Source organism: Cupressus sempervirens, chromosome 3, assembly GCF_028749045.1.
Source record: "Cupressus sempervirens isolate cs-2001-9-10 chromosome 3, ASM2874904v1, whole genome shotgun sequence".
In the NCBI taxonomy this organism is placed as follows: Eukaryota; Viridiplantae; Streptophyta; class Pinopsida; order Cupressales; family Cupressaceae; genus Cupressus; species Cupressus sempervirens.
The window spans coordinates 343,695,868-343,723,860 of record NC_143120.1 but is presented as its reverse complement, the minus strand read 5'-3'; positions in this window follow the sequence as shown (position 1 = coordinate 343,723,860).

Sequence of the window (27,993 nt, the reverse complement as noted above, 5' to 3'; positions counted from 1 at the left end):
ACTACTCACAAAAGGTGGGGACTCAAGCTCAAATAAAGCTCTTGTTTGTGTAAGAACCTTAATCTCATATTGAATGTAAAATAGAGAATACATGAACTCTGCTCTTGTATAGGTCATTTGATTATCAGGTTCCTATTTTTTTTTGAGGAATTGCATAAAGAACAGATGTAAGAACCATGTCCTACTAGAAACTTCCACATCATCCAATTGCTAGAAATGCTAAAATAAACAACAAAGCCCTAGTTTGAATAGTCAAAAATTATTTCATTAACCGTAATCAAGGATTAACTAATGATTATCCATGTTCAATAACCAAAATCAAAATAAATATTATTACTTATTAATTAAGCAATTAGAATATCACTTATATGATGTTGAGTTACATGTCATACATACCTAACATAATCATAAAATTCATATGTAGGATTGTACATATATAAATGGATGCATTAGTACATAACTATATGCCATCAAAATGATTAAATACTTCAATGATTTCATATAAGATGATTTCATACATTCATCACATAAAGAGCTTTAGAACAAGTTGTCTCAGTCCAATGTCCAACTGCAAGTCCTATTCTCCACAACCATCGAACATCGACCATCCATTATCTGAGATAGGAGTGTGGCCTAGGTGCTTTTATCACTCCAACCACAGAGTTTTCAGCTCCCTTGTGGTACTTCCTAACATGAAGGACACCCTAACCCTGGCGCGAGAAGCCTAGAAACTAGGAACAAGAGGATTAGATGGATCTAGTGCAGTCATGCAACATACTACTTTCCACATATGTGCAATCATGCAATGTGGCAGGGAACATTAAAAGTAACTAGCATATCTACTCATATGCAATACAAATTAATTGTATATCTACTTATGCAGTAAATAAAATAAACAAATTGGGCCAAAGCACTTAAAGAGCCAGATTTTGTTGATAAAAGAAACAACACACACTATATCCATTCTATTATGAGCTGGAAGATAGGAAGAAACAAAGCACACTATATCCATTTTTATCCCTCCTAAACAACTACAATACACTCAACCATAATAAAACCATTTAAATGCACTCAATCAAAAAGAAAAAATCAAGACATATATAAAGTTTAAATATAAAGTTCAAATTTTAAACTGAATTCCAATGCACTATCTACACATATGAATTTCCATGAGTTATTCCAATAAGACAACATAATATCAAGTATTGATGCCAACAATTTCTTCCACAATATCAATACATAAGCATAAACTTAGACATGATTGCAAAGAGAACAAGTCAACTTAACACATACAATTTGGGTCAATGATGTAGTTTCCAACATGTCATTATATTGTATTTGGTTATTGTGTTCGCAACAAGATATATGTGTTTATGGTTAAACATCTAATTTCTATAGCTTTCACTCCTCATGTAACTACTCTTTTGAAATCATTAATTATTGTTTAAGATTTCAATGCTTTTCTATCACTGAAAGAAGTTATCAGATCATGTAAACTATGCTATTACACACATACAGAGGTGGTGTTAATATATAGACACACACTATATACTTGAATCTATCAATGAATCTAGATTGTTTTCATTCATTTCTATATGCCAAGTTCAATTAGCCAATGCAACATGGTAAAAAAGATCAATAATAAAACTCCATGCATATTAGTGTGTTGTCTCTTGTATTTTATTCACTAGCAAGTCAATGTATGACATGCTAAACTAGTCTTTTATAATGATCATCAACACAAAAATCTAACTCAACCAAGTCAATGTATGACATGCTAAACTAGTCTTTTATAATGATTATCAATGCAAACATCTAACTCAACCTAATATTTAAGTAGAAAGGACCGCAATTATGTAGTGTAGAAAAACATATTGAGACCAGTGAGTAAGAAATATAACACGTACATCATCCAGTCATTAACATAATGCTATTAATATTTGATTCCATATGGTTATTCGCAATGAGAGAAGACATGTCCATTAACATCTATCACTTTCTCCCAAAAGCTATAAAAATCTCAATGGATGTTGCTACTAAATATATGTAAACACAAGTGGAACCTCAAAATTATTGAGACACCCAGGCTATTTTACTGGCTAATGCCAAAATGTTTAATAGTTTATAATTCAATCATATTAAACATTCAATATATTTTAAACTAAGGACCAAGTTTTTCATGTACTAACATATATGATAATCAAATAGATACATAACTCAATTTTTTTTTAAAAGGTTGTTTATCTACTTAGATAAAATCTATATTTATCCCTAGCAACATTGATGATCTCAACCCATGTTATCACCTTCATGTGACCTACTTGTTCTCATGTTTTTTTTAACCTTCTGTAGTGTAAAGAGATAGAGGAATCACTGTCTCAAAAGTAAATAAAGTGGACTAACCTATTTGGTTTATATTTTGTGACAAGTTTATACCATTGATCAATCACATATAGGGTGCATGCCCAATGTGGTTCTAAATTAGAACTGCCTCCACCCAATCTCTTTCAATAAGGTGATAATTTTATCGTAATTACATTTTGAGAATAAGAAAAGCTTCTATAATTTTGGTCATTTCATGTTGGTTTGGTCAAACAATAAGGAGAGGCAATAGTTTTCCCAACTTGAATATGCACAAAGAAGGCTAGTAATACTATTGTTTCTAGAAGTTTGATGCTAGAAAATAGTTGAGTAAGGATGATGAAATTAGGCATGATTTGTGGTGTATAACCAATTTGACTAATGGGGAAGAGACCTCAGGCACAAATTTTTTATTTGGTACAACTCACATTCAATCCTTGCACATTCATAATCTACCCCAATTTGATATGAAAAATAGAACAAGGATCAATATACTAGATCCCTTATTCCACAAAAGGGAGTAACAAGTTCAAAAAACTATTGGCCATTCTACTCAGCTATTTATATAGAGAGTAACCCCAAAAATGATCATAAGATGTGTTCAAGCATGCCGTCATATACATAGTAACACACATCCATTTTGAAGGAAAAGAAAGGATTATGGCTTAAGTCTCAAAATGTAGATATGAATTCTAGTAACTACACTGGAAAAAGAAAAGAAACCTAGTTATGCGTTGGTTTCAGAGTTGTTTCCCTAAGCTTCTCCTAGTTCCCCACACTCTCCTTATAGTTTTGCATTTTTGGCTTCCTGCTCCTCCATCCAACATTTCCAAGAATGGTGTCTTCTGTCTTTTTAACTACCCTATTACATTTTTTTGTCAATAGTGATGGAGAAGGAAATGCATGAAAGGTTGAATGAGATCTCTGAATAGGTAAAGGAAAACCCATTGACTTCTCTCTTTCCTTTCTAACAGGAACACTAGATAGCAAGCATGCTTCAGTCGCAGGAAACCTTCCATGAGACAACACACCATTTGAAGATTCTTGGAACTACTCCTACCTCTAGCTAAATGATATGACACATTTCATGAATCTCTGAGAAAACCCCAAGAAAATGTTCTACCACTCTGATTTTATTCATTTGGGGCAGAGTGCAATAAAATGAAAACCTAGTGTGTTGACATTAAGGTCAATTTGTCTATCAGTGACTCAACACTTAGTCAATTGGTTACATTGCTATCAAGCTCTACTATTGCAACTGGGTCTTTTATATAGTTTCAAGTGTTAACCAAGTGATTTAGTTTCTCTCAAGCCAAGAAGTCAGAATATAGTGTCCACCGAGCACCTAAGTCAATTTGAGGTGTTTTCCAAGCTACACAGTGTTTACTGAGCTTCATAAACAATGTATAGTGCAAACTAAGCGTAGCAGAGGCTACTGAGCTATTTAGTGGAACTAAAGAAGATTGTGTTATTAACTAATCTTTATAGTGTTAACCAAGTCCATCAGTGTCCACTGAGCTCACAAGGTTAATGAAGTGGATCTAGTGTTGACTAAATCATGTAGTGTCAACTGAGTGATCCATTTGCTATTGAGTTTTCTCAGAGTTCACTCAGTCACATAGTACTAACTAAGTTCAAGATACTTGGAAGTGATTAGTATGGACCAAGCTTCAAGTTCAATTGAGTGTCAAAGATTGTCGAGAGTTGACTGTGTTTGGCACATATTAGAACATCATCGAGTTTGTCTTCAGAACTTGAGTTCTAGTAGTTGGGCTGACTTTGTGAATTATAATGAAATTGGTATTGTAGCTGACTCCAATAAGTTGTGATTTGGATTGGTATATATGTAATGCATTATATCATATCCAAATAAGATATATGTGAAGATATATGATGAGAAGAAGTACAAATTAAGAAGGCTAAAAGGTATAAGGGATAGCAAAGATTTATCTATCACAGTCAGGTGATCATTGCAATTCAAGGAATCTCAACCAAAAAATAAAAGTTGTAGATTAGAGATCAGCCACTTGTTGATCCTAATAGGTGCATCAGTCAAATTCTTTAACAGGTTAGACTTAATAGTCTTTGTTAAATCTCCTAGCTGAGTGCATACTTCATTGTATGTTTGTAAATCCTTTAACAAGGTGGACCTCATAGTCTTTATTGCTCCTAACAGGGAAGATCACCTTAAGTGGTCAATTTCAAGCCTTAAAAATTTAAATTTATACTATAGTACTAAAGCTTGTAGGTATCATCTCCACCCTAGCTTTACTTTCTATTTGGAAGGTTTCTAGGTCACCATATCTTGTGTTAGAGTGTTATGAATGTTTAGTTGCTTTCATTCTTTCATGCATGCAATTAGATCATAATATTATATGAAGGAATAATTGGTGAAGTAAATTTTTATTGGTTCCCAATTCACCCCTCCCCTCTCAATAACCTTGCCTACATTATATTTCCAAAAATTGCTATTAGATCTTTGTAGGCTTTCACATCAAAAGTTTAACAACTTGAGAAAAGATCAGAGGCAATGGAGGTATATAGGCTAGATAAGGTTATTGACAATGAAAATTTGGATCTTGAATTGGCCATTGGAAAATTGAAGAAAGCAAAGGAGCAACTCTCTAAATCATTGAAAAGAAGGAAATATCTTGCAGTAAAAATGAATGACAAAATCTACACTGAAGAAAGAATTGAAGATATTTATCCAAAAAGAAACTCGGATGAAGTTGATGAAGAAATCAAATACCTATTAGAAAAGAATTCCAATATTCAAGAAGAAATTAGAAAGCTAAAAAGAGAACAAGAAATCCAATCAGTGAGATTATGTGAAGTCATGGAAGAAAAGGACAAATCCAAAGAAGAGATAGAAGAAAAGAACAATGAAATTTAACAACTATCCCTTCAGCAAGAAAACTTCATTGATCAACTCACTAATACTAATGAAGAACTTATGAATCTAAGATCAAAGAATGAAAGGTCATAGAATGATCTCAACATTGAAAAGAAAACCTATGAAAAAATGATGAAATCTCTGGAAAGCATGAATCAATTGAATGAACATAGTCAATACAGGCACAAAGGCAAAGCTAGAATAGGATACATAGAAGAAGGTGAATCATCTCAGTAAGGAGCTCAAAAGAATAAAAGGCCTACTTGCAATCATTGTGGTAAGATAGTTCATACATCAAAGAAATTTTGGAGTAATGTTAAAGAAAAATTCAATTGGAAAATTTTATGGTTGTAATCAACATGGTCATAGCGCAAGTGAATATAAAGAGAAACCTAAGTTTGAAGGTAAATTCCATAATTACAAGAAACAAGGACACAAATATTCAGAGTGCAAAACCAAGTAGTAGAACCTAGTAGAAAAATCTATGAAAGAAATATTTGGATGGGATTACAACACATGGTGTAGATGTCACTATTGTGGTGAATTTGGGCACATTGGAGCAAACCGTGTGAAGCATCATATGAGGAAAAGAGATACTACAGAAAGGTGTTTTATTTGTACAAAACTTGGACATCTTGCCAAAAATTATATGAACATATGTAGAATTAAAGATGAAAAGAAAGAAAAACCTAGAAATATCAAAAAATAAATGAGGCAGCAATGGGTACCAAAGTCTCCAGAGAATGCAAACCAAGATCATGAAGTGAATGAAACCCAAGTCAATGAGTTGGGTGGTTTAATCATTTAAAATTAGTTCCTTACGGAGATCACTAGAGCTGTGATTCAAAAGAAGAAATCTAACACCAATTCTAGCCAATAAGAAGAATGATCCAAATCAACATTTGAGATGCAAAAGGATCATCAAGCATGATGAGAAGTAGGAGACCTTACCGAGCTAGGTCAGGTTGCAAGACCTTATCGAGCAAGGTTGGATAGCATATTGTTGTAGACACAAATTTGGTAGTTCCTATCGAGTGATGATGACTCTACCAAGTTGTAGATGTTTCCTGAGCATTAATGAATAAACTAAGTGGAGGACAACCTATCACCGAGTGAGTATGAAGTACAAAGCATTAATGGTGATCGATCAATGGAAATTTATTAAAAGGGAGAAATTGAAAGCATTATTTTCACCACAAATTTCCAAAGCTATTTGTGCAAAAAAAATTCAAAGCCCCCAAGTGAATTGAGTATTTGTTGTTGAAAAATTCTTGAAGTTTTCTGAAACCCTATCAAGCATGGCATCTTCAAGCAACAAAGCAAAGAAAAGGTCTAAAATGTTGATTCATGGAGTCAATTGCAAGGCACCCAATTTCAAGTTGAGTCCAACAATTATAGAGATACTTGCCCTAGCTAGTGCATAGTCTCAAATTCCACCTAAGGTATTACTCATGCATGACATACATTCCTTTTTATCATTATTTTGTTTAGGAATTGGAAACCCTAGAGATGAATGCAACATTCAGGGAATTGTGTGTGGATGATGCATTAAAACATGAACATCAACTTTTGGAAATCAAGGGCTTGATGCATATCTCTCATATGCCAAGAGACTTTCAAATCAAGTGGATTAGATATATCCTAAGTTGTGTACACAATGAGAAATTATGGTTGGAACAACCCATTCAGATTATGAAGAAAATAATTCACAGAATCACTAGGCTTCCCATGCTAAACAAAGCCAAGACAACCAAAACCCCATGTCAAGTCGAAGATGGAAGAGGAATGAAAATTAGTGTTGTAATAAACATGGAGTTGAAGTTCTCCATTCATGTAATTGCACACAATATTTTTAGTTCTAGTCAGTTGAACAATGTATCATGTGAAGTTGTCAATCTCGCATACAAGGTTGTGAAGAATAACCTATCCTTTGACCTTACCAAGTCATTGTTGAATCAGTTCAACAAGAATATGAGAGCATCAAATAATCAAAGAATAATCCATGTAAATTCAAATCTCTTTTGACATGTTTATTCTTCTTTGTTCAAAAATGTTTCCCTTCCAAAGGTATAGTAGTATGGAGGAAAGATGTTCCTATTTTGCATCAAATCAATGAGTATATAGCAGAGATGGGTGAAAACTTTGATAACATCATGGATAACTACTTTGAAACATTCAAAGAGAAGATGCATAATAGATTTAGGATTCCTAAGAAATTTGTATAAGACTACAAGGAAGATATGTGTTTTATGGTGGACTGTGACAAAGTATATATTCAAGTAGTCAGACCTAGAGTGGCATGTGTTAAGCCTCTAGAATATGAGGTCAACATTGATGACACTAAAGATATTATAGAGGCTCTAATGAATGAGCTTGTGGATCCTAAAGCCACATATTTTAGAACATATGATGAAGCAAAAGCAAGAATTTGGCTTCAAACCAAGCTACCTCAAGTAGTAAATAAAGGAAGGAAAAGAGCGGATAAGATACTAAAAAGCACAAAGTAGGAAATCTCTACTCTTATTCTTATTGAGGGAAAATGTAATGACCTAGAAGATGATTATGCAAAGGATGAAGAAGAAAAAGCCAAATCTAAGGAAGAACAACCTTTCAAGAAAAAAGGTAAGGCTATCATAACCAAACCTACCAAGTCATCCCTTGTTGTATTCACTAGAAGGGAAGCTAAATCAAGGATGAAATCGAAGTTAGGTGAAGATGAAGTCGAGAAGATAATCTTCAAAAGAGATGAACCTACACTTCAGGAAAGATTAAATAAAATGGAAGGAAGAGCTAGCATGGAAATTTTCAAATAAGTATGATTCTAGGAATGCAAATCAGAAAAAGTAGATTGAGGATATGCTTATGTCAAAATTAGGCAAATGGAAGTACTCACTAGATTAGCTTGCACAATAAATTCCTAATGAACTTCTATAGGTAATCAAACCTAGATGGGAAAGTGTAACAATGACTATTAAGGACATCTTTGAGAAAACCTTGAAGCAACTCATGCCAAATCTTAGTAAAAATGAGGTAAAGGAATCCTTGAAGAAAAATAAAGAGAAGTTCACTCTTAAATTCAACACATGTATGATATTGCTAAAAGACATTGAATATGTGGTCAAGGCAGTTACAACTACATGGAAAAAGATCTATCATTTGCATCAACCTAGTGACTTTGTTGTTCATGTTGATGACAAAGATGATGATGATGCTGAGAAAGAAAATGTAGAAATAAAAGATAATGAGTTAGATGATGTCAATCTAGATGATGGGGAGGAAGAATCAGAAGCTACTAGAGGAAACCTTCCAAAGATTCAAAGCATTGAGAAAATTGATGTAGAGAAAATTGCATCAATAGTCATGGCCTCATTTCCTCACTCTTTGAGCACAACCTTAGTGTAATTTGGCTCAGAGATAGCTTCTACATAGTCATTTATGGATACCACTCCTATACCAAGAACCCAACCAAGCTCTAAATCCATTCACTTGAACATTTCATTAACTGAAGTACCCATCACTTCATTTGTTGAGAAGAAAGGTCCTCCATCATCAAGCTCGATCAAGAAGAAACAAGGTATTTATGTTGTTAGTGTTGTTTCAATATTTATTGCTAGTCCATCATTTTCCATAGTTATTTCTATTCCAAATGTATCCATAGCAAGTACAATGATAGTTGAGAGCCAATCTCAATCAAGTATTGAAGTCTTAGACAAGGGAAAACAAATTGTTTCCACCATTCTAAGCGAAAAGGGTAAAGAAGAAGAAGCTATTGATCTAGGTGAGGATATAGTTATTCCAAATTGGGATATCTCTACCCTCACTCCTGATCAAATGGACACCATGGGTGAATTACTAAAGAAGAGAGCTGAGAAGAAAAATCTTAGAGAAGAGAAGAAGAAAGAGAATCAATTTTTTAAAGACATTAAGAGCATATTTGTTAATGATTTGAGTATTGAGGTTGATAGTACTCAACCGATTCTTGATTAGTTAGTAGAAATTGTTCACAAATTCAATGAAGACTTGAATGGATAGGAGATACTACTTCAAAGATCTGAAATAAAGTTTGAAAATAGAGTGTTAGGAAAAGTTTCACAAATAATTGCAATAGATCAAGTAGAGTTAGCTAGCTACTATTCTTGGTTCACTAGAAACATTTATTAATAATGTTGTTTCATTATTTGTCAAGTGACACATCTATTTTTACAAAGGATATCAAGGAGAAATTGTTCAAGACAGATGAATACATGAAGACAAGTGCACACCAACTGTCACTTGACCCAAGCCATAATTATACAGATTACACAAAGGTTAGATATCTAACAAACTTGCTAGAAAAATTATTGAAGGAAGAAGCCAAGATCAAGGCCAAACTTACAAAAATCCAAGATATGATTCTTCCAAACATGGATGCATTGCAAAAACACATTGCACATGCAAAGACGCTCATCCATGATAACAACTTCTCCATAGCTGATCACATAATGGAATTATTAGCAAAAGTTTAGATTGCATTGCATGCAAGTAAGGTACTATAGGAGAATTGGGACAAGATAATGGTACTTCATTCTGAAGGTACATTCTAAATTATTGTCACATTTTGGTATTATCATATAGATATTATACATCTTTGGCATTTATGTCAAAAATGGGGAGAAGTATATATAAGATATTTTAAAGAAGAAGAAATATACTATACTCCATTTGTGTGTATATAGGAGAGATAAATGTATGGGGGAGCAGTATAGTATCATGGAAATATGTGTATAGATAAGTAGAAAATATCTTTAAAAAAGCAATTTTGAAAAAATAAAAAAATAGAGTATGTTACCAAGTCATAGCTTCAAAAAGTCAAACCGAGTTGAAGACACAAAATGATGGCAAAGGAAGTTTTGTAGTTCATTTTTTTTTAAAGTTTGATAAACATTTTTGTCACTAATGCTAAAGGGGGAGATTATTGACATTAAGGTCAATTTGTTTATCAGTGACTCAACACTTAGTCAATTGGTTACATTGCTATCGAGCTCTACAGTTGCTACAGAGTCTATCATATAGTTTACAATGTTAACCAAGTGATTCAGTTGCTCCCGAGCCAAGAAGTCAAAATACATCGTCTACTGAGCACCTAAGTTAGTTTGCAGTGTTTTTCAAGCTACACAGTGTTTACCGAGCTTCATAAATAATGTACAGTGAAAACTACGCATAGCATAGGCTACACTTAGGAATATGCATAGTCATATGAGTTGTCTTGTTGACAACACAAGAATTAGAAACCTATTTGAGCACATGGTGTCTACAACATCTCTTTATGAGATACACCTATGTAAACTTATCCTCTCATCATCGTACAAACTCCTATGTTCAATGGAGGATAATACACCTTTGGTGGACATGTGTTGAATTGTAATCCTTATCTCTTTGATGAGTCCTAGTCATTGTAGTTATCTTTATATATAGACACTTCTAGTGTGTATTCATCTCATATCCAATCATCTGATATCCATTATCATTTTCATCATTATTGAGATTCTCATTTGATCATGATTAGTCTCTCTTGTGCTATCTATTGAGCTTCTTGATCTTGGTGTTGAATGATTGCCTTAAGAAAATTCTTACATGGTATAAGAGCTATACCAAATTATTACAAGGTATCAAAGCCATGAGAGCTTCATTGCACAACCATTGGAGAGATTTTTTTCAGGTCAATATTGGAGCTTGTTGGTGCAAATCAAATATTGGTATCACATTCAGAAGGTCAAAAAACCCCCCAAATCAACTTTTGTTTCATCAAAATCAAACATCTAAGGTGAAATCTAGAGTCATTTGATTTTTGGAGGTGCAACAGTAGAAACTCAAGAAAAATAATTACAAAGGTGATTTTCAAAAAATGATATCTCCCTCATACAGACTCCTTGTTTCAAGCAATTTTTTTTTTGGGGGTAGAATTTTGTGATCTACACATTGGTGCAAGATATTTGAGATCTCTGTTCTTGAATTTTTCTACAAATCACAAATCCCAATTTTTGCAACTTCAAAGGCTTAGTTTGGGCTCATTTAGACACATATTTAGGTGCTATTTTTTTTTGAGAGTGCATGATTTTTTGTCTACTTTCCAAATCTGGTATCAGTTTGGAGTAATTTTGGTTAGACATAGTACTTTCAAATTTTGGTCTATTGGCACTTGTATTTAATTAGATCCTTGAGAGGTCTTGTGTCTTATCTTGTTGAGTTTGATATAGCTTCATATTTTTTTTTGTAACCATCAAAATCAAAAGTCCACTGAGGCCCTAAATTGGAAAGTGGCCATTGTAATCTCACTAAATATATAGTGCCAAATCATGCATTGGGGGGGTTTCTTTGATTTCTTTTTTTCATTTTGGGGGTGCATACATTATTTGATCTCATGGAGTCATGTCAAAAATGTCACTTTGATTTAAGATTCAAATTGACAAAAAGGAATTATCAAAAATGGAGTGCTTTGATGATTGATCATCTAAGAGAACATAAGGAAGTGTTTCCTTATCTATATTCAGAGATATTTCCACCTAATGCTAACTGGGGACATCTTTCTCTTCTTCTTCACTTTATGTATAACAGTATGAGTAAGGAATATTTTGCTCCTCTTAGTAAGGAAAGTAGTCCTCATGACATTTGGATGTGTCTTTGGCAAGCATATGGAGATCCACGAGTCCCTCCATTACTAGAGGACATTCTACTTCCAGTCACTCTAGTTGTGGTACCTACAACTCTAGCTGAGATCATACCTCTTGATGCTCCTATTGCTTATACTAATCTAGTTCCAACCACATATGCTCCTGACTTAGTACAATAGGAAACACCATGTCTTCCTATTTCAGCTTCATGGGATGACTCCCTTTTAGACATTGCAGTGTCGATTGTGGAGTCTTACATTGAAGATGTGGGAGACATTATTGATGATATCCATCTTCTCTTTGTTGAGGATAATTCTTCTTCACTTCTTGTGAGGGATCACTCTGACCCTCAACCACTTGATCTTTCTTTTGAGACTAACATGATTGTGGACACTTCTTTTTAGTAGTTGGAGGAGGACTCTTTTACTTCAAAGGAGACATATCTATCTTTGGAGATTGTATTCTAGTTTCTTCAGACATCATATCTTTTGAGGATTCTTCCTACTAGTTGGGGAGAATTCTCTACTACACCTATGGCACCACTTCTTCCTACAAGGAGGAACATCTTTTAGATTTCATGGTGCAGCTTCTTTAGTCATCAAGGAGCTTCTTTCATGGGTGTGAATTCATCATTGAGGGGAGGCTGCATTGCTTCTCTTATCATATCTTCCTATAAAGATGATTCCTTGTCTTTGGAGTTTGATTCACTTTCATACATGGACATGTTACCTTGTTTGCAACCTTCTTTTGGGCATCCACCAAATTGACTTGTGGCATCTACATTCATTGATGACTTTTCAACATATGAGAAAACTTCAGAGGTAGCATGCATAGCATACTACATATGGATTCCTCATCCATCTTCCTATCCACAATGAGAAGTATACTTGGTGCATCTTCTTCCTAAAGGGAGAAATGTCATATGTATACATTGGATACTTTTTTGTCTTCATGACATCCTTGCAGGAGATTATTCAATATGGAGGGATACCATCATATGCGTGTACATGCATGATATATGGGGGGTTTTGATTACTTCAGCCTTGCATGCATCTTGTATTTCTTCATCTCTCTTTTTGGAGGAGGCTTTTCCCATGAGGTTTTCCCTCTTTCTCTATTTTCAAAGAGATTTCATTGCATAGCATTATATGTAGAGCATTGCATTTGTACATGATCTTATTTCTAGGATCTAGGACTATTAAAGAGAATGTTGAGCAATTACATAAAGTTAATTTAAAACATTTAATGAATCAAATTGATAAAATAACAACACAAAATAAAATGATAGAAGGAGAAAAGAGAGATAGAGACACAACACATTTGATTTTGGAGTTCGTCTGGTATGGACTACATCTCTGGGTCTAGCTCCAATAGGGGGACCAATCTGATTAACTCCAAGAAATCAATTACAAATGATTTATAATAATTCCCTTCAAGAACATACAACAATATTCTTCAATGTGTAGGAATCATCACCACGTCTCCAAAATCACAATCTCTTTCTCAGTCCAATGGCTACTAAGTGGGTTTTAGGAGCCGGAGGTCGCGGGTTCGACCCTGCTGGCCACCAACACATTTTTTTTTTAAAAAAAAATTTTTATGCCACACCACCTCGGACTTTGATCAAGCATATCTTTTGCATATGAGCTCCATTTTTGATGAAATGAATGTCACTGGAAAGCTCTCGATGAGATCTTCAATTTGAAATCAATTGTTGACCATTTTTGAGAATATTATTTTTTCACCTTTTGATGACCTCTATATCTGGTTTGACCAAACTTTGATTGGCCATAACTTTTGCATACAGACTCTATTTTTGCCTGTTTGAATTGCATTGGGTCCAAAATTTTGAGAACTTTAAACTGATGCTGACTGTTGGAGTTTTGGAGATACTTCAATTTTGATGAAAATATTTCTTGGATCAGTACATGGGTACCTAACAGGGCCTAGTAGCTAAGACCCACATTGCATCTTGCATTTAGCTTTGTGAGCTTAAGTGCATTTCCCTAAGTTGCACTTTCTTGAGTTGCCATTTTACACAATGCTAAATGGTAGGAATTCTTGCAAACTCCTCTCTTAAAAAGCTGATTTTGTGAATCAACTCCAAGGTTTTGGGTGATCTTGCGACCTACTGGAATCCACTCAGATGAAGATAAATGTGAATGTGAATGTTCATGAGGAGGCTTTTTCTAGTTCATTTTGTTTTTGGATGAAATAAAGAATCTGTACACTATTTCAAAAATAACACTAAAAAAGAACGATGGTTTTGTATTTTTATATTTTTTATGAATGCAATCTAACCATGTAGCTAGTATGAAATCCTATTCTAACAAGGGGTTTAATAAAGAAAATAACAAGAAAATTTAAAGAAAATAACATGAAATTGAAAGTAAATAATGTGAAATTGAAATCCTAATAGACATAAGCTATAGAAAACAACACGTCTGTGAGTTAAACTTTTGAAGAGATCGATAGGTAACCAATGAAAGTAGGAGTAGTACTTTGCATCAATTAGAAACTTTAATAATCGTATTATATTTCTCTCTTCATCAAATTTCAAGGCCATGAAAAGTGGGCTCATGTGAGATAGAGAGTTATGCAGGCACAATTTGATGATTTCTACTCAAGCTAGATACGTCAGCAAAATTCGTCAAACTATAGCAAACACCAAAATTAAAAGATTGCACAACTAGAAACAATGCAATAAACCTTTGGTTCAATCACAATTCCACGAACAAAATTCACAAAAAATATGAGACAATTAGGAAAGAATTACTACACTCCAAATGCGAGAACCAAAAGCATAATTTTATTGCATAATAATTGTGGCCCCTATTATATATTACAATGGAGTATTTATAAGAAATCATATCCTCAATTTGTGTTGAGAGTGAGAGATATCTTCATGCAATAAAATACTTTTAAACAATAAAACAAACTAATTATATACAAACTAACTATCTAATTGGTGCTTAGTAGGACTCCATCCATTTTATATTCATTAATTAGATGCATGAGCCTTTACATGTAAAAAACAAAGAAATTATGAGAGAAGAAAGAATGAGAAAGCTCTGAGTCAAAGTGGAAGTGTCTAAAAGTGCCAAAAATAGAAGTCGATCCTTCACATGGTGTTTGTAGGAGTTAAACTATCGTTAGAATGCATTTTTGATACATGGAAAACTCTATTTTTGGAATTGGCAGTTAACTGTCAGTGAGATTTTTCTAAAAACGCATACCTGTGGAGCTACGAACCCGTCCACCTATGGAGCTGTGGACTTGTGCACCTCAAAATGGTCTAAAATCTCAAAATTTTACTAAGTGTCAAAACTGAAATTCTGGCATTTGGGTTTTGTTCTTCTTTATCCCAAAGCTATGTTTGGATGTTTGCCCTTGAATTTCTCTATAATCTTAGTAATTTCAGCCACATCTAGTAAATTGAAAGCCTCATATTTTTCCTTGACCTTTAGTCTATAATTGTCTACCTCAATTCGGGTGTCAGCAAAATCCCTGAGTTTGGTATCCAATTCTAACAAAGCTTCTCAGGTCCTAAAGGCTTATAGGATGTCTTCATCATCAACAACTTCCACAAAAATCTTCCTAAAATTCTCTACCACTGTCTCTACAGGAAACAACTTTTCTTGTTCCTCATCTTCAAAAATATCTAAGCAAGCATCACTGTAGTGTCTCTCTACTTGCAAAATTCACTCTTGGGCTTGGTCCTTGAGCTGATAAATCACCTCATGTAATGTTTCCATTACTTTATTGCTATCTGCTATTTCCTCTATCCAATCATCCATCATATCTATCTCTTATCATGTATATACATCAATAAAAATCTAGTACCTTTGTCCCTTTATGACTTGTAGAGTTTATAAATCCTTACTCCAAGCCATTACTTCATCCATAATATTGATGTCCTACTTCAAAATCACTATGATTTTATTCACATTCTCCTATGTAGCATGTAGTAAATTCAAATTTCCCGTGATAATCAAAATACCTTTCTCCTCAAAACTTTCCCACCACTGCTAATAGGCTTTCAAAAATGGGTCTTTTTGTACACTTCCCCATTCTTTGAGTATAGTATTAAAAGTCTCCTCAAGGCACTTAGGATTCAGAGGACCAACTACTTCAGCTAAATATCCCTTTACGATCTGAATCTGCCTTCGAAGTGTTTGGAGTTCGACCTCATCCTTCTCCATGCTCTTTAAGACTTCTTTGATTCCCATGGTCACCATAAATTAGGCTATATCCTGTGTGGGTCTTCCCAACATAACCTCTTTCAATTGATAATCTTTGGGACCAAGGCTTTCTACATCTATGTCTTTAGGAGGAACGACCACTTGTGCAAACAATTCCTAGCCCTATGTATTGGTGACAAATGCCAACGGTCTTTCCTCATGTGATGGGGACTTAGGTTTTCAAAATCTTAGCAATCTCATAAATGTCTTCCTCAATACCATGGAATTGAGGTCTTGTACTTCTCCATATTTCCTTCTGGAGCCATCTCAAGATGCACTCAGCTGAAGAGCTACCTCTTGAGGACAGAGGAGTATGTTCTACTACCTCCTTCCCCTTATCGCTCCTCCTTAGAGTTGTTTCTTGTTGTGAGGGATCTCCTTCTATGGTCTCAGTCTTAGTGGACCCTATAGCTTGCACCTCAGTGTCTTGGGAAGGTGATTGAGAATACTCCACTTTTTATCCCTCCTTTGACACTTCATCGATTGCCATTTGTTTAGGTTCCTCCCCTCCCCTTATGATGATTCCTTCTAAACCTGTTCTTCTTCTCAACTCTGAGGCTGAGGAGTAATTGAGCCCTTATCTACCACTATGACTTGTGGTGGAGATGGGGGAGTAAGATCAGGACATTGTGAATCTAGCAGCATCTATGTCTAGTCTTCTTGTTGAAGTTCACCTATAGGGGTATCCTTAATCTTATCCCCACCTAGCTCTGTTCCTATGAGCATAAAATAAAATTTTTACATTTTGAAAATGTCATCACCCTCTTCACTTTACTCATCCACCCACTATTGTACTTCATCTTCTAAAGAAGAGACTTCTAAGGGTTCTACTTGGTCAAAAGGCAAGGTACCCATGGCACTCTTTCTATTTTCTTGCTCTACGGCTCTAACTAGTCGAGTTCTTCTTTGTATAGACACTTCTTCCTCTTCCTCTTCTTCTTCTTCCTCATCCTCATCTCCCTCTAGAATGGTTTTAGGAATAGATGGGAAAGGCACCATTCTTATAGTGATCTTTTACCTCTTTTTCATTCAGATCTTAATCCTCTTTTATTTCTTTGAGGCAGAAGGGAAAGCTGGCTCTTCTTGCAAAGGAGGAATGGAAACTTGATGACCCTCTCCCTCTTCTATCTAGCTAGGCACAAAGGGAGGCAATTGAGGGTCATCCTAGACTTAACTAGCTCCAATATCCTCAAACCCTTGTACACTATCTTCCTATTGTTGGGGAGGCACTTGTGCTTCAACTTGTTTTGTCTTGACTCTTTGAGGAGAGCTCCTTTTTCTTTGATTCTTTTCTTTCCTCTCTGGAGGGTGATAGTATCCAAACAAGCAATCACGTTGGTATATTGTCTCTAGCCTAATAGAATACTGGGCTGCAAAGGTGGGAATTGGTACTTTCTTCCCTCTACCTCTTTCTGGGTGGCCATGTGCGTGAAAGATCATGTGTGAGGTATTGGATCAAGTTGAAAAGGCTTCTTGATCTAATCCTTCATCATTCTAATGACATGCCTTGCCTAATGATTAATATCATTAGCCTCCTACTTATTAACCTTGGCATTCATGATGGGTCTCTCTCCTATTTTTTTTGAGTTGAACAAGTGTCCAGTAGCTCCTTTGAGTCTCATTGCCTTATCTCCTCTAGAATGTTTAGCTTGAGAGCCTTCTCTACTAGATACAAAGTCATCCTATAATAGTCCCTTATACAGACATTGTAGTCATTTTTTGCATTCATCCAATGATCTTCAATGACATCTTCATGATGGAACTCCCTGCCAACCAAACTCTCCACTCTCTCAATATTATCAAAGTAGGGCCTAGGGGAATTGTATTCTTTGAAGGGATAATTCTCCCATTCCTATTCAAAGGATAGAATATCTTGTTTCTGCTTCACCTAATATGGTCCTATGACTAAGGGCCATGCCCAGCAAAGTCTCTATTTATCTCTTCACCCTCTCATATTAGATTCAATCTATTAAGCAATCTCCAATAACAACAATTTATCACTAGGATATCTGATGAGCTTCTTAGGGTTGACAGATGCACCAGCTACCCACAGATATGTGAACATCTTAAGCTAGATGAAATAGGTCCCGAGAACTATTATCTATGCAATTGCCTCATCGGATAACCTCTTTGCATAATCTCCCTCTATGAATCAGATGACTACGAAAATGAATGCGTCATTCATGATTATGTACTCCTTGCCCTGTGTTGAGAGCTTCTTCTTTACTAGTTGAGGGTAGACAATGTATGGTCAGGCATTAAGATCTTGCATAGTGCCTCTCTTGTACAAACTGAGGTAGTTTTTCACCCTTGCTACAAGTAGATATACCATGTAAGAAGTCATATAGAACTTCTTCTTTTCTTTAAATGCTCCCAATTGCTCACACAAGTTTTCACTTATTGTGGTGGCCTAGTCCAGTGGCATCCTTGCTATCCTAATTGTTTCAATAAAGTTGACAATGAAAATGTTGAGGTGGCCAGCTATAGGTAGGCCCATGAATTTTCTTAAAAGAATGATGGAATAGCCAATATCATCCTTCATGTATCCTTGAGTCATGTCCACTTTTCCTGTTATCCTTCCCTAAGGAGGCTTCTCAATGAGGTAAGATAATTAGATTATTATTTTTTCCTCCTTCTAGTGCTCCCTATACCATCTCTCTACTACTTTGTAAGAGAGTTTGATAAATTGATCTAACCTCAAGAGGTGGAAGACACTCTCAATTTTGTTGGGTCATAGGTTTAATACAACTTCTCCAATTATGTTTTTGACTGCTCTCTCTTTAGAAACAAAATGTTGCGCCAGTGTCATAATTAATTCTGTCGATTACACTGATACTAGATGTGAAGCTATGCTCACCAACCCAGAATGGATTAAGGTGGATAATCTTTGATTTTTGCATGATCATCGTGGAATCTTGATTTAGATGATACGCCTTGGAACTTGAATACAATGGGCTTGCGGGCCATTTTCTCTCTGAATGTGGATGCCATTTAATCTGCATGATACAGGAAAGGGGATTCATTAGCTCAAAAATAATGAAAACTGACAAAAACATAAAAGCATTCAATTACTCTTTAATTGATTATTGACAAAAAAATGCGAAGAATGTGCATCTTTTTCTTCTTCTTCTTCTTGTTTTTTTTAATATCCTTTTTCAATTTTTCCTATTTTTGACCTTTTTCAATTTTTTTAATTTTTTGGTTTTTTCTAATATTCCAATTTTTTGGTCTTTTCTAATTTTTACAATTTTTAAATTTTGACTCTCTAACATTTCTTCGGATCCCCAAATTGTGAGTTTAGGGACTCAAAAAAAGTAGGGGGTCCCCATTCCTAATAAAGAATGGGACGTGTGTTGTGGAACCGCAACACACTTAAGGGGGGGTGTTAGTGTAAATAATTAATTATTATTACACTTTACTTAAGTTTACTTAGGATAATGCATTTTTATAGTAGTTGTCATGTAGACATTTAGGAACATGCATAGACAAATGATTTGTCTTGTTGACAACACAAGAGTTAGCAACTTATTTGAGCACATGGTGTCCACAACATCTCTTTATGAGAGAACCTATGTAAAATTATCCTCTCATCATCGCACAAACTCATGTCCTCAATGGAGGATAATCCACCTTTAGTGGACATGTGCTGAGTTGTAATCCTTATCTCTTTGCTAACTCCTAGTCATTCTAGTTGTCTTTATATACAAGCACTTCTAGTGTGTATTCATCTCATATTCAATCATATGATATCCATTTTCATTTTGATCATTATTGAGATTCTTATTTGATCATCATTAGTCTCTCTTGTGCTATCTATTGAGCTTCTTGATCTTGGGGTTTAGTTATTGCTTTAGGCAAATTCTTACATGTTATCAGAGCTATACCAAATTCTTACAAGGGTAGACTTAATAGTCTTTGCTAAATCTCCTAACCAAGTGCATACTTCATTGTATGTTTGTAAATCCTTTAACAAGGTGGACCTCACATTCCTTATTGCTCCTAACAAGGAAGATCACCAAAAGTGGTCAATTCTAAACCTTAATACTATAGTACTAAAGCTTGTAGGTATCATCCCCACCCCATTTTTACTTTCTATTTGGAATTTTTTCGAGTCATTATATATCTTGTGTCAAAGTGTTATAAACTTTTATTTTATTTCATTCTTTCATGCATGCAATTAGATCATAATATTAAATATGAAAGATTAATTGGTGAAGTAAAGTTTTATTGGTTCCTAATTCACCTTGTTAGCTCCTAATTTAATAGATTTAAAAAATAACCAAGAAGCCAGACCAATACATATAAGGCTAGCGAATTTCTATGATGGATGCACTTGACTACCAATCTTGGGCCAACTATAAGGCATAAATCCTTCTTCACTTTAGGCTCTGTGAAACTTAAGTAGGTCAAGCTTGAGGTTCTGATATATGGTACTAGTGCTAAAACATACACTTGAATCTTGACAAAGTAGATAAATCCCTTAATCTTCTAACACTTATGCACAAATGTCAGATATGGAATAGCTAATAATATGACCAAAGGACTTGATAAACTAAGTGAGGGCATCACATTTTAGTACTTCAACATTTAAAGGAAAAAATATTTGATTAATGATGTTGATTTCAACAAAAAACCCAAATATGCAACAATAAGAACAAGTTGATCCTCTAGTTGATCAGTGTGTTCACCATTGGGCACAAGCTAAGTCAAAACATACACATGGATACTTGAGATATACTCATATATTCATATATTTGATCTATCCATTCACCTTGTAAATAGACATCTATCTTCATAAGAACTCTCATACTTATGCAATATCCTCTTGGTGAAACCTATAACCTTGTCAAGGTAAATAAGCATTTTCTTGGCTCTTTGTTCCAATAGCGAACCAATCTAGACATACAAATTTAAGGGATTGTAAATGAGTTTAAGCTCTTTTTTCTTAAACAAAAACATTGTAGACAACAGAGGAAGGAGATGAGAATTAGAATGAAACTAAAGAAATTATTACTCATTTATATTCATTTCCTTGAAACTATACATTCATATGCATAAAATTAAAATATAGAAATTCCTAACAGATTAGAACTAGCTATATTATCTTCGCTACTACTATTCATACAAGAGAGAATATTTGCTGAAGAATTTGGTGCAATCATAGTTATGGATCCAACAAGGTGGTCTCATACTGAAAACTACTAACCCTTACAATGGATGAGAAAAAGAAAGATATAGAAGAAAAATGGAATCCCAGATCTAATCTAAAGACTACATATGTCCACTTGAATATCCATCCTTTGCTATTGTAGAACATCTCTCATCTTTCTACCCCTTAAATCTGATTTGATTTTCATCATTGTTTTGTAACAACTTGTAATATCGCTTCCTAAATGATAAAAAACCATTCTGTTACTAAAATATTTGAACTACATCACGAAATGTTGATAATGCTTTGATTCAACTTACTAGGATGTGACAAAACTTGCCCATAACTGCATTATTGTTTACTTTTATGTTCATTCAGTTCATTATTTCACTAGAAATCAAATCTAAACTACCCCAATTGAATGAAACTACAAATTTGGTAATTGAAACAAATCCCTGCATAACTAGAACCAAAAATCTCCTATGCAAAAAGAAACTCCAGAATTAGAAAGCTCATCTTCTCCCAATTTCAGTGATATATGATATCACTATATGGACCTACCAAAAACTTCTAGCATCTTAAAACAAAAAGCATGCTCCTGCTATGGCCTCAGAACTGCATTTTTTGCAAATATTTGATTTTCCCAAAGTTTGAATTTTATAGTTAATTTAAACTTTATTTAAAACAACTCCTATACACTCAACCAAGAGAAAAAAAAAATTAAATTAAATTAATCTTTTTGAAATTTTCCCTCTATTTTTCATTCTGAGTCAAACCTGATTGACCAACCCTGCCATGTGTCAACTCCTACTTGGCTAGATTTTTGCACAATCAATTGACACATCTGCCATGTGGCCGCTACATGTTCACCATGTCACTAGTCTCCATGTTGCATGGTTATCAATCCTGCATCTTTGCCTTAGTGATGTAGCAACCATCATTAGATCTACCACGTAACACGATCTGATGCATCATTGAAATTTGACTACCTTATCACTGCCTCATTGGAATCCATGCCACATGTCACTTACTGGTTCATCCATAGGTTCCCTTGAACCCTAGTGGGTCCCACAACTTCTGCCAATCTTTACATTTTATGGGAGGTCACCATGTCTCTACTAGAAAATTCTCCTTTTTTTTGATGGCAACATGGCAACCACTAGAATCTGACAAATTTCTAGTGAGTCTTCTCTAAGTCAAAATTGTTGACCTTGCTTCCACCTGGCCATAGTGGGATCCACCTCATGCACTACCTTCAAAAGGCGGTGTCTTTGAGACAACAAACATATTGTGTGTTGGAGTATATTAACATTAGAAAATGGAACCGCCCACTCAATGTGGGATAAAACTTCTACATTTTTTCTCAATCACTTTGCATCATCTAGTCGGATCTAATCATCCTTCTTCTACCGTGTGCAAGGGCTTACTTTAGAAACACATCCAATCTGTAACCATAGCTTCACAAATAGCAATGCTACAAGAGACAAATTTTCTATCACCAACTCCTAGAGCATCCCTAACGGATCCCTAGTTCAAATAACTCTCCATATTTCCAAAATCATAGCAAAGACTTCCATCACACTTCTTTTGAACATCATAATAATTGATATCCCTGACTATTGACTTAATGGAGTTGAAAATTGACATACAAATCAAATATGGTGCAAAATAAGTAACAGTTCCCCTTCTCTTCTCTCTCGTTTTTCTTCTAAGAATGGAGGCAATGAACGAAAGCTTGGCCTCTAAAAATGGAGTCTTTAAAATAGGTTTTTGGAGCCCTTCAGGGTCGAGAAATTACTATTTGAGCATCTGGTATGCTGCCATTCCTTTGGATGAGAAAGCTATAATATGGATAACAAAAACTCCTTGTGTTGAACACTTATGCAGCCTTGAGCTCAGTTCTAGAAAAGACCTAGTCATCCATGGAATCAATTGGACAAGCTCTTCAAATGTAACAGGGATAGATACCGCAAAGCTTACAGACAAGGGCAATTTGGTCATGTTGGGCACAAATGGAAGTACAATTTGGGAGTCATTTGAATACCCAAAAAATATTCTTGTTCCAGGCCAAACATTAAAATATTAAAACAAAGTTTAATGGACAATTCACAAGCTAGATAGATTTTATTGATTCGATTGTAATCGACTTCTATGATTAAGCCCATCTCTAGTGCATAATCTATGTATGCTTTATATTAGATTAATGGATTGGTAAGTCCATTACCAATGACAGACCCCTTCAAATTTATGAGAAGACCCTAACTTGCTCTGTTGTCTTGATAACCCCTACTTGTAAAAATTGGGATATAATGTCTAGCATATGATTCCCTAGCATTCAACATCCTTGTTGGAACTAGTTGAAAGGAATTTCAACACACAACAAGCACACTCTCTACCTTTTGAAACAAAAAAATCACTAGTAGAGTACAGAAGTGTTTTAAGTCATAAATTAGTCTCCTCAAATGAAATTATTTTATCCTTGCATCAATTCAGAAAATTCATATAACCTTACAAATGCCACCTTAAACTGATCCATATTTGAAAAAATTCGGATGTCATAATAGCTTGGTGAAATTAGTCGAGCCCCAAGTGGGTCCGGCTAAAAAAAATTTCATTCTTGAATAATTGATATCTCAAATTATCTGATAAACACCTATTACCAATCAAGAATGGATTTGATCACTTAAACAATAATTAAAACTCAATTTACTATTTTCTACAAATTGTCAACTTCATGCTAGAAGTTCCTTTGACCAGCTTTAAAATCTAACAAAAACAACTGATCGAACTTTGAAATCAACAATATTGATTCTTTGTTCCATGTTCTTACACCCTGTCGAATCTTGTCTCATGACGAATTTTCAGTCAAAATATATTGGGTGTCAAAGTTGCTCATTTAAAACTACCTACAAACAAACATGTTAGAAAATAGTAAAATGTGTTCGAGTTTGGCTTCAAAAATAGGGCAGACTGATACTTGTGGGAATGAAAACTGAGGAATTGGTTCACTATCATGAGGACAGCATAAATCTAGGATTAGGGAACATGGCAAATAATGGTGTGAATTTGGCGAGTGGTCAAAGTGGGCTACTCAAATTTTGAAGATTGGAAACACTGGTAGAAAAGCATTTTTTTGCAAATGGAATGAACCTGGAAAAGTGTGAAGACGAATTCGTCAAGATTTGAAAATTGGCACACTTAAAGAATTTTTAGAGTAGGAAATAATGGTACAATCCATTTGATCTCACCTATCATGGATTCAGAGATATGACATCATGAACAGAAGTACCAACTAATCTGCATTTACTGACACTAGTAAAAAGTTATAAATTGCATTCAGAATTACGTTCGAAAACTAATCAAATGGATTCATCAAAAGCTTAAAATTGAAATGCAGAAAGTCTCTAACCTCTAGAATGTAATGAAAAGGGATTTTTCTCATTTTGGTCAACTAGGTCAAAGTTATAATAATTCAAACAAGGCCTCCCAAAATTCTAAAAAATTTGCATCAGCATGACAACAATAAATGATTGACTTTGAGGGATTCAAAATCTAGTCAAAACATATCAAAACAACTCAAAATCTAAAACATAGGTTCTCTAATATGGATACTAAACACTCCCAACGTGATGAGTCATGAAACATTACTAGGTGTGAGATATTCAATTGCAAACATAGCCTTCTATAGCTATTTGACACTTTGGCAAAAATGTAGATTTGGACATTAATCAAAATGGAGCTTCACAAAATGACTCAAAATTTCAATTTATCTTCATGGGATGAGTGGATGTACTAAATTTAAGGTGTTAGAAACATTAAACACCTCTTAGGCCTCAAAAGGATAGCTAGGTACACATGCATCAAAAAGCACTTATAGGGCTTGATATCTTGGAATGGTGCTTAAATTGGGAAGGCAATTTTGAGTCCCAAGACACCCCTCCCTCTCAATAACCATGCCTACCTTATATTTCCAACACCGGTGAAGTGTTTCATAACTGTATTATTAAAGAAACCTCCATCCTATAACCAACCCAATTTCTTTTTTTTCATCTAATCAACTAATCTCTTCTAATTATGTTATTGATTAAAGAAATAAGGATATCAACTTAATTGATCTGTTTAACAAAATCCATGTGGCAAGTAATTTTTCCATTTTGTTAGGTTGTGGAAAGACAGTTTGTGACAACATAGTAAGCTAGCCATTCAAAGTATGCATGTCCATTTAATTGTTGGCTTTATAATGATATATAAACAATTGACTATAAATATTCATATGTATCCTACACCACCCATATGTTGAATCTATGATGGAAAAAAACTACTAATACACATTATCTTCTGTAATAATAGTTAATATTTTTTATTATATTTTTATAACATAAGTTTGTGGCCTAAATAACTATAGAAAATTTATGAAGGGTAGAAGGTTTTTATAATTCAAGTTGAAATAGATATTGAAGTCAATTAAGTGTGATTTAAGCAATTTTTAATCAAAATTGCATAGGTTTCTTAATTATAGGTTATAAGAATTCTATGATGGATTAATTGATAATAATAAAATATCATAGACAAGTTCAATTATAACACACTCAAAATTGTTGACCTATTGATATTTCCAAAAAAATAAATGGTAAATACTTCTTTATATATAACAATGATTAAAGTCTGCCTCAACTAACATAATGTATTTTTTCTAAAGACATTTCTATAGTCAACTACTATAACTTGAAACATTCAAATAGAATATGTGTGTGAAGTTTATGATAGTGATTTAATGTAAGTATACATACTAATAATTGTTTCTATCAATTTTTTTACAATAGGAGTGTGAAAATTAAATAAAAGAATATTAGTATTATATGTGGAAGTACTAATAGAAATTACATAAAGGTTAATATTATTGTTAATATTATTTTCATTACTTTTATTATTATTGTATGGGTCTTAGAAGGGATGAAAATTGTAGATCTTATTAATCTAATAAGTCTAGTTATAAGAATACTTTTTAGTTTATTTTAGAGCTTGATGCATTAGATATTAATAGTCAAAGATATCAAACAAGACTATCCTAAGATTTTTCAAAAAAATGAATAAAGTAATGATACTCAACTTGTTTGGAAAACACAATTTAGTGGGTTGGGAAATCATTTTTTATTAGGGTTTTTCTTTCTAGCAGATGAATATTGATCAATAACATGAATGGCATGGTAACATGAAAATGATCATGTAATAATAAATTTGTTCAATTTTATTTTTATAATAAATTTTAGAATTAGAAGTAAAATGGATATCTTAGGACTGGTATAGAAATTTTTTGAATTGCAACTTCTCCAAATGATAACAACTGCAATACTACCTTTTTGAGTTGTTAGGACCTCTAGAAAAATTGAGTGACAAACTGTTAGAGTTACATTATGGCAAGTGATGATTGTTCTGCATTGTATTCACTATTTTCTACATATATGATTAGATAATGCATCCTATATCATATTGGTGTGCTATACGAAAATTGGATTGGATGTGGAAGCTAGACCTAAAGTGGAGAGAAGAAACACGTGTTTCCTAGAAAAGAAGTTGAATGTCATTGGATTGATGTAATAGAAAAAAACTTTAGTTCATTTAAGATGACTCTCATAGATATTTGATTTGTATCTTAAGCATAAATACATATTCTATTGTATAAGAGGTTCCAAGAAATTAATATTTCTTGGATGTAGGGCACCTAATTGTTGTAACATAATGGACTTATAAACGTTTCCTAATTTATTTTATATATTTGCCTCTAAAAAATGTTTTGATTTCTTATGAGTTTTTAGATATTGAATTCATTAATTCTTTTCCCCGAAGTCTCAAGATTTTAATCATAGGAGCTAATGATAAGATCAATCTCAAGATCACCTACAAAAATAAAGATAACCTTGCACAAGAGAGTGTACAATAAGTGATTTTGTCATATTAACTATGTGATTCTTTTAATAAGTGTGTATTATTATTTCTCATCTTATCAATGTGCACGATAGGAATTAGACAAGATGTTGACACATTTCTTAATCCTATACCATGATACATCTAACTAATCAAATATTAAATGACCCGAGAAAAGAAGTAATTTAATATGGAATAACAAAAAGAGTGAACAACAAAACAAATACTCAATTTTAATGAGACAAAAGTATTTGTAGTTAGAGAATAAATTGAGGACAATAATTTTTGCAAATAAAGTTGTAAAATTTTATTCGTCCAACATGTCTTGATCAGGAGAAAGCTAAAAATATATAGGCATTAATATGCCTAAAATTAAAGGTTTGGAATTTTTGACAAATCCCAATGTGATACGAAAAATTAAAAAATGTAATATGCTCAAATCTCAACATGAGATGGAGAATAATAAAATATAAACAAATACAACCATCATGTACTAATTTATGTTAACCTCCTAACAACTAGGAAACTAACATTGTATATCTCACTTTTGACTTTTCTATTTTTAACATTTCATAGGATAAAAAGTAATATAATTTATACTAAGGTAATAACATGGATAAATAAATAGATGGATAGATATCTTATGAATCCTCATCATCCCTTCCAAAAATATTTATATTGGACTCAAATGGTCATAAAAGAGAAGAAAACTCCTAAGATAGTTGATGGTGAGAGATCCAATGAGCTTGATTCAAAAGTTAACCTTCCTTTGAA